Source organism: Schistocerca piceifrons, chromosome 3, assembly GCF_021461385.2.
Source record: "Schistocerca piceifrons isolate TAMUIC-IGC-003096 chromosome 3, iqSchPice1.1, whole genome shotgun sequence".
Taxonomy (NCBI): Eukaryota; Metazoa; Arthropoda; class Insecta; order Orthoptera; family Acrididae; genus Schistocerca; species Schistocerca piceifrons.
In genome coordinates, this window is record NC_060140.1 from 694,504,009 (window position 1) to 694,513,468 (window position 9,460).

A 9,460-nucleotide genomic window follows, 5' to 3' on the forward strand; every position below is an offset into this window, starting at 1 on the left:
GCCTCCGTTGGCGGCCCTCTTGGTGTTCTTCGCGGGAAGCAGACTATGTGCCGGCACCGAATGTCACCCTCTTCCTTCCTTTCATTGAAAACGGCATAAACCCAACACTACAATACACAATCACTCATCACAGTCGCCCACACGCCTCAGGAACGCAATTGACACGTCATAACAGATAGGGGGAAGGCAACGTCATACCACCACAACTAGGACTTTGCCTAGAGCGGCGATGCAATATTTCGGCATCTGCTCCCTACGTTGATTCCTTCTGTATGCTGATACGGGGCTGCTTTGATTTTCTGTGCTGATATACTTCATCTGTGAATGAAAATTTTTCACTGCTAGCGTCGAGCATCATTGTCATCTATGGAAACATCAAACGGTCCACAGCTTCTGCACTGTACTCGTAGAGATCCAACCTTATCTTCTGCTGTTAAAATATTTGCCATATTTCATTGCAAGCCGAAGTTAACAGTGTTTATTCCTTCACAGAAACCCACACGTTTTACCGCTTTGGAAGCAAATAAATTATCTGTTACGTTGGCTTGGTCGGCTAGCGAACAACTGATTGATCAAGCATAAAGCGGCAGGCGAGGACTTAATTCACCGTATCACTGAAGGTACTGTACCGAACGTCCAACCCCTTTTCAGTCGAACTACAAATGCCTTCGTTCTAACATTCGTTTCACATGTTGTGATGCCTGTCACATCGCGTCACTCGCTAATGTTCGTATTTGAAAATTTAAGCTTTTTATTAGTTACATATTTAATAAGCACTAGAGATGATGTTTTATTTGACTGAACTGCAATGGAAACCTCTGTGATTTCAGTTATTAAGCACGTTCAGCTTATTGTCCTCAGGAGATTACGATCAAACCAGGAACTGAGGCGATTACTCTCAAGCTAGGAACTTACATCTACATCTAACTCCATACTCTGCAAACCACCACGAAGCACATGGCTGAGGGTACTTCTCATTATTTAACGTGTTAGTTTTTCTTCTCTTTTCATTCTTGTATGGAGAAAGATTGCTTAGACGTCTCTTTCCATGCTATAATTACTCTAATAATGCCCTCGTTGTCTCTATCGAAGCAATACGTAGGGGTTGCAGTAAGATTCTAGATACTGGTCTTTCAGCGTCTACCTTCAACCTTCTCCCGAATTCAAATTCTTCAGGATCTCGGTAACACTCTCCAACTGTTACACCCAGGCAGCTGTATGAGTTGACCGATTCCAGTTGCGACTCATTGATATTAAAATCGGAGGATACTATGTTCTTACATTTTGTCAAGTGTATAGTCTTATATTTCTGAACATTTAAAGCAAGATATGACCGACTGCTTGTGCAATTTTATTCACACAGCACGTTATAGAATATTGCATCATCTTAAAAAAATGAAATAGCCACACTGACTGAAGCGTCACATAGTATACTGCTCTTTGCTTCTGAGGTGACATCGTTGACAACCGCCGATATTTCGACAGGAGACCACCCTGCAACAACTAAGCATCGTACAATAGAATTTAAAATCCTGGTTTTGAGAGCAATTCCGGACGCATACACACATGCACGCACTGTAAACACTAGCGCCATCACACAACCAAAGAAGATGACAGACGTCAGAAGTTATCGATAGCGAAAACTAATAACCAACGAATAAGGTAATATTAACTCTGTCAATCTATTTTCTGCCAAGGGAGAGAACAGGATTCCAGAACTCCATCTCTGCTTGTAAGGTTACTTGCTAATTTAATTTCAACTGTTTACTTAATAACACTACCCCAATAAAATGGCTCTGAGCCCTATGGGACTTAACATCTGTGGTCATTAGTCCCCTAGAACTTAGAACTACTTAAACCTAACTAACCTAAGGACATCACACACATCCATGCCCGAGGCAGGATTCGAACCTGCGACCGTAGCAGTCGCGCGGTTCCGGACTGAGCGCCTAGAACCGCTAGATCACCGCAATAGCTGGAAGTGCATGCATAAATCTCCCTATCGTTATATTCCTTAGAATTACTGTGGCAAGACATTGTTTTGCAATAGCAGATTTGCTTGGCTGTTGTAAAGGTGAGCGACACTTATGCTCGGTATGACGTGCCAGAACTCCAAGGAATACCGTAAGCATACGCATTACGCAAACGAAGATCGTAATATACGGGAGTTAAAAGGACCTTATCTTCGACAGCGGTCGAGAAACTAATTTCAAATCATATTTCCGCGAAATACGACCAATCCTATTGGAAATGCTCCCTGCCTTAGGCTAAAAGACCATTGAGTTTGGTGCCACCTTGGTACTACACTCACCCAGTGCAACGTTTGTCGATAGCGCAACGCACGTCTGATCTGTGTTTCACTAGAACCATTCCGACGAAAGAACACATCAAGATGGGCTAACTCAGCTGATATTCTCAGGGATCGAGATGGCGTGGGCCCTGTGAACCAAGGTAAGGAGTCCCCATTCACCCTGAGATAGATGGTGATAACTGTCAACTTGTAGACACAAGTCAGTATGAGTAAGCTTCCTCTGAACGGCATGTTCATCGTACCGTCAGCTTTCCTTCTAACCAACACCTCAAGGAAGGAAATGCAGCCATCTTTTTCACCTCCGTTTTGAAACATTCGGGTGAACTGAATTCAGGTGTTCTACAAAGTTGTTCTAATTCTCACTGCCACAGAGCCGAATAACAAAAGTATCGTCTACACACTGGAAAAAAATACGCAACTTTCAAAACCACCTCAGAACCTCAAAAGCCTCCATCCCCAAGGCATGTTCCTCGAAGTATTTGAATGAGCCTGACATCCTATTAAGTTTTGTTGTGCTCTCTCTTCACTCACATTGCTCCGTCTGATTCGTTACGATTCCTTGAGGTTAGGATTGGTGTTGAATTAACGAAACTATTTCGGCATGTGTTGACTTCGTATTGCTTTTTATTTAATTATGCTACGAGCAGGCAGATGTACTTGCGGTGGGAAGCCATTGTCACCCATTATTGCCAATTTGTGTCCCTGATCACTAGTCAAAGACGCCACCATCAGACCACGGGTTCATTTTATCTAATTGTTTTTAATAGACTTCAAATTCAGTATTGTTTGTGTTTTACTTTTTTTCAACTAAAGGTCGATTAGTTTCATTTTTTCAGGTTAAGCGTATCTTTAAGCAAATTTTCATTGCTTTGCCCTCTTGTCGGCACGATGGAACTGAGAGATAACTAACTAGAGCCGATGTAAAGTGAAATTATTTTCACTTTTTTAGATGAAGCTAAGTATGGCATTTTCCGAATATTGATTTAAAACATAGTGTTTTCTTAACAACCTGAATAGTGATAGAGTTATAATACTGTTTGAATCCCTTACGACATTTTTTTCACCTTTCTGCACATTTTTTAAGGGAATACAAATAGCTGAAAAGGTATCTGTAACATTAAAATATTGTAGCAGTGCTACCCTATACTGCGTTCGTTTTCTCCATAGCTCCTTCAGTTTGATTTTATTCAGATGCCTTTATACTATGATAGTAGTGTGGGTATGTTAGCCACAATACATAACATGCATATCGAAATGCTGAATAAGAATAATTTATTTACTACTTGTAAATATACACAGAACATTAACGTGCTCACTGTACAAGAAGGGAATGTGCCCAGTATCACAGAGAGACTGTCTTACCAGGTTCATTTATAAGCGTGCAATAATTCACTAATTCGTTTTTCATAAGCGTGTCAGTTAGACAAATATATCAAATGAACCAAGAAGACTTAAGGTTTCACAAGAAGAAAAGACCAAGGTGACGACTTCATGGACGAAGCGTACCCGATAGATAACACGTTGGAGCAATGTGGATGCATGTGACTGAGGACTTTAATACAAGGTTAAGACAGGAAGCCTTTATCCAGTAGTGGAGGTCAAAAATCAAATAATGACGATTTCTTGGTACTTAGTCTGTCACGTAAAAATCTGTACAGAGAAATTCGAGAAACGTAGAATGCTAATTTTCAACCTATTTTTCATTACTTAAATGACTTGATTTGCGTATTTCATACTTATAGCTACTAATCGAACACGTTAGAAAGTTGGTGTAGGAATGACATACTAGGATTGTGAGGATAAAGACGTACTTTAAATACGTTACATTCCACTACCTCTCAATTATTGAGTAGGTGTAACCATTTTCTTGAAAGATAATGAGTTTATTTTTATAGATAGAATTTTGTTTTTGTTCTTAACTCGGTGTACTTACCATATTCTTTGCTTAAGTTGAGATCTTTGCTTGTCAGGATATAAGTGGTATCTTTGCTTAGTGGCTAACTGTTTAGACGAAAATGTAAAGCACATGGTTGAACTTGCAAGATCTTTGTGACTGAAGCTGCAACATACATGAAGAGTATTTTGAAATATTTGTGTGCCACCCTTGATTGAGTAATATGTACATGATGTTTACGGTTAAGCATTCTTTGCCCCCTGCTCGAAATACTTAAGGTCGAAAACTAGAGAAAACGCATTTCACTGGAACGTTCAAGTGCATTCAATTCATTCGCTTTATATATATTCAGCTGCGTGCACATTAACACGTTTTTCTATATTACGAAAGTCATCCATAAAGGATATAAAGTGGCGCTAACTACTAGAGTGCTGATGAATGTAATACTATAAGAAAAGAAATGTAGCTGTTGCAACATGGGCATGATAGCCTGAAATGGGTCATGGTGGTGAAACAAAGTATCTTAAAAGTATTTGTGGCTGGCTGAGTTCTCCATCCCTACTCGATCAATGAATAAATAGCCAGTAAATGCAATAACATCCATCACCCATAAAATAACATTAAAACAGATTTTGCTTCACAGTAGTACGCATTTCGATGAAATGTCTCTCTTGATGCTTGTAAGAGCAAGAGCACAAACAGGCGTCGAGACTGAGAATTTAAAAAAAAATTCCCATGCCGGGAATCGAACCCGGGCCTGCTGGGTGAAAGCCAGCTATCCTAGCCACTAGACCACATGGGAGACGTCCATCGGATGCTGTAGGTATAAATATATACTTAAAAGCTTTTAGAACTCATTTATTTATAACTGTATAGGTAAATGATTTATCAATATCAATATTTATGCTTCGATTACTAAGTGAAAATTAACTCTCCTTTTCTCGACAACGATCTTCAAATACACTCTTGCAGTTTCATAAAATGCAGTGATATGTTGTAGATCACTGATCTCGACAACCCTCTTCAAATTCACTCTTGCACTTTCAGAAAATGCAGTTACGTGTTGTAGATTAGTGAGCATCCTTTGTGTGAAGAGTAAAAAAAGGTTTATCTGCATTTTCATCTTATGTGTCGCTTCTTTCGTGGCTCAGTAATCTCTTATTATTCTAGATCTTCTCACCAATAGATATATTGTTAGTTATTTTGCGGACAAAGCTAAGCCACAATGGCAGCGGGTCGGCAAGGAAGCTCTGCTCGAGTTTTGGTGGAAGCCCGACGAATGCGAACAGACCGAGCCGCCGACCCTCGGGAGGGTTTCCTCTATGTGGGCTGCCTTCTCGAGCCGTCGACAGTTCCATGAAAATAAAATTACCTCATCGGTTACGTTTCACATGGCCAGCCCCGGATTTCCGAAGCGGGGCAAAAACTGGGTAGTGGCGCCCCCTCACTCCGCCTCGAGCATTTGTGATAGAACATCAAAAATTAAAAAAAAATTAAAATCAAGTTTTCAAAAATACGTACATTTTGTACCGCACATCACTCTGAAGTGTTTGATACGTAAAACATATATTTACGAGGAAATGGAAGACATGTTATTTAGTCTTAAGTGTGCCAAAGAGCAGTGCCACGCCTCTTCACACACCTTCTATAATATGTCCCCGTATTTTTTGCTCTGTGGAATTCAAACGTGCATATTTTTTAATGGAAACTATCAAGCCTCTATTCAGGGCAGTGGAAACTAAAATGTCCTGTGGTGTGTCTCCTGGTCCCAGTCGGCCGGTTTGTCATCCTACCCTCTATTTTTTTTAATCACGATTTTGTGACCAGGGGAATAAGAATTCCTCAGAAAATCTGCACTCCTTATTGCCTATTAGGTAATAACTTTCTCTTTTGTGTGACATAAAATTAAATACAGGAAACAGAAAAGCAGTAAAGACAGAGATACAAGCAAGACAGTACACATTTTTTCAGTCCTTACGTCCAGCATTTTTTTCTCTCTAATCTCGCTTCAGCTTTACATGGCGGCGTGCTTTCCTTTCTCCGAAAGGAGACGAAAAGTTATCTACCTCACTTACGTAAGTATCGCGACACAATGTAATTCACGAATTACATTACGTCGCGATACTTACCTAAGTGAGGTAGATAAAAAACAAGCAAAAAGGTATATGTTAGGAATAGTTTCACGTTTCGTTCATATGCTCCAGTTCTCAAGCGTGAGAACGAAAAGTAATAGTATCACGAAATTTTTACACAAATTTGGAATCGTCATATTTTTCCGCATAATTTGTGTGATGTTCACATTTCTTCTATTTCCTCGTTCTGACAAACAATCTTGTCATCACTAATTCTGTAACTATTGCTGCCATTGTCGAAACTTATTCTCCGGCTAACCTCACTAACCCTGCCATAATCACCACTTTAGTTACACCGTGTTTATTCTCCGGGTAGGCGTTATTGCGTATTCACACAACGTGTTTTCCGCGCTATTCCAAGAACAGAAACAGAATTTAAGCGGCTGCTAATCGGGGACTGTACAACTGGCCCTAAGTAATGTAGCGATCTGCAAAAATTTTCTGTCAAAATTTTCTTGAATACTCTGAGAAGATAATATGTAATGTTTCTTATCTGTTAGTCGTTTGTTTCGACTCTGGTAGTTTGAATCTGTGGATTTCGCTAATAATTATAACAACACTTATCATTCGCACACCAAATAAAACACGTAAACAAACAGCAATTAGCATTCACCCGTTCGGGTTTATTCCGCTCAGCTCATATAGCCCTGTCCCCTTTTGCCTGAGGGGAAGTTTTTTTTTTATTTATTTCTAGATGTGACGGGGATCCCCCAGGCAGAGACATCACGTACACCATGCACGCATTCAAAAATCAACTGATTCATTTAGAAAGCAACTTAGAATGTGTTCAAAAATCAGCAGGGTCGTTATTCAAAATCATATGAGCAGTCGATAGACCAATGTGCGCTGGATGTTGAATATGTACATGGCGTCCCCCTGAAATTGCTGCCCGCGACGGATACCCCGGTTTGCCCCCCCCCCCCCCCCTACCCCTCTCCCCCTAGATCCGGGCCTGATGTATCTACTGTGCGCCACTGGAAACACTTCTTTATTGAATATTTTAACAAACTTAGACATTTTATTATCTACGCCTATGAACATCAACACAAACACCCAAGGGCGTCCGCAAAATTTATTGCAAAAGGGTGGGAGTTTGCGAGTTTGGGAATGTGTCATGCCCAAGTCAGCTATTCGTCCCATAAAAAAGGGGACAATCACCATTTTTTTGTTTTTAACTTGCGTTTCCAATAATTTTTGTTGGGACGCGAATAGATCCCGTGTTTTCTTAACACTGTCTTCCTAAATGAAACTCCGAACTATTTTCGTCATTTCTTCTTGTGAGAAATGCTGGATCGGTGCTTATCTCACTAACTCTTGTCACTGTTTAGCACAGTCTGCGAGCAAAGAAGACAAAGTTCGCTTAGTGTAGTATTGACAGTTCATGTGGTATATTGTTGTCTGCGTGAACGAAGTTATTATGCCTAAATGCAAATGCAGCTTTCCTGCCAACTTAAAGAAAAAGAAGAGACAAAGTATAGCTGTGAAATTCACTCTAAAATTAGCTATGTCATATATCCATTAGCAAATGGTGGGGGATACCTCATATTTTTCAACAAGATGAAGCTAACAAATATAAAGTCGCTTCTGCTGTTCTTGTTGCAACAACATCTAAAATGAATGAATTCTTCGCAAAAATAAATAAATAAAAATAAAAAGGTATAAGTTTGTTTCACACATCCTGAGAAATTATGCTTGGGGTGTTTCCATGAAACCTGTCTTTAAAAATGTAAAATATTGTCAGCGTACACATGCTTTATTAAAGGGCCATTAGGAAATCAAATCTCTGATATTCAGTGTCACATAGCTTTTGCATTAGATGGTTGGTTGGTTGGTTTGGGGGAAGAGACCAAACAGCGAGGTCAGCGGTCTCATCGGGTTAGGGAAGGACGGAGAAGGAAGTCGGCCGTGCCCTTTCAAAGGAACCATCCCGGCATTTGCCTCGAGTGATTTAGGGAAATCACGGAAAACCTAAATCAGGATGGCCGGACGCGGGATTGAACCGTCGTCCAGTGTGCTAGCCACTGCGCCACCTCGCTCGGTTTTGCATTAGTTGTAATAATGAAAAGACAATATTACATCTTTAAATATTGACCTGGTACTGCAAAAAGGTGGGAATTTAAGGAGAAGGGACCTGGATAAACTGACTAAACCAGAGGTTGTACAGAGTTTCAGGGAGAGCATAAGGGAACAACTGACAGGAATGGGGGAAAGAAATACAGTAGAAGAAAAATGGGTAGCTCTGACGGCTGAAGTAGTGAAGGCAGCAGAGGATCATGTAGGTAAAAAGACGAGGGCTAGTAGAAATCCTTGGGTAACAGAAGAAATACTGAATTTAACTGATGAAAGGAGAAAATATAAAAATGCAGTAAATGAAGCAGGCAAAAAGGAATACAAACGTCTCAAGAATGAGATCTACAGGAAGTGCAAAATGGCTAAGCAGGGATGGCTAGAGGACAAGTGTAAAGATGTAGAGGCTTATCTCACTAGGGGCAAGATAGATACTGCCTAGAGGAAAATTAAAGAAACCTTTGGAGAAAAGAGAGCCACCTGTATGAATATCAAGAGCTCAGATGCAAACACAGTTCTACGCAAAGAAGGGAAAGCAGAAAGGTGGAAGGAGTATATAGAGGGTCTATACAAGGGCAATGTACTTGAGGACAATATTATGGAAATGGAAGAGGATGTAGATGAAGACGAAATGGGAGATACGATACTGCGTGAAGAGTTTGACAGAGCACTGAAAGACCTGAGTCGAAACAAGGCCCTGGGAGTAGACAACATTCCATTAGAACTACTGACGGCCTTGGGAGAGCCAGTACTGACAAAACTCTACCATCTGGTGAGCAAGATGTAGGAGACAGGCGAAATACCCTCAGACTTCAAGAATATAATAATTTCAATCCCAAAGAAAGCAGGTGTTGACAGGTCAGTTTAATAAGTCACAGCTGCAAAATACTAACGCGAATTCTTTACAGACGAATGGAAAAAATGGTAGAAGCCGACCTGGGGGAACATCAGTTTGGATTCCGTAGAAATGTTGGAACACGTGAAGCAATACTAACCTTACGACTTATCTTAGAAGAAAGATTAAGGAAAGGCAAACCACGGTTCTAGCATTTGGAG

At 40.4% G+C, this 9,460-nt stretch overlaps 1 non-coding gene across 1 annotated transcript; it reads right to left on the reverse strand.

Moving 5' to 3' along the window:
* Positions 1–4,935: 4,935 nt before the first annotated feature.
* On the reverse strand, positions 4,936–5,007 carry Trnae-uuc. The gene has a single exon. It is a non-coding gene; the product is annotated as a tRNA-Glu (tRNA).
* Positions 5,008–9,460: the final 4,453 nt, after the last annotated feature.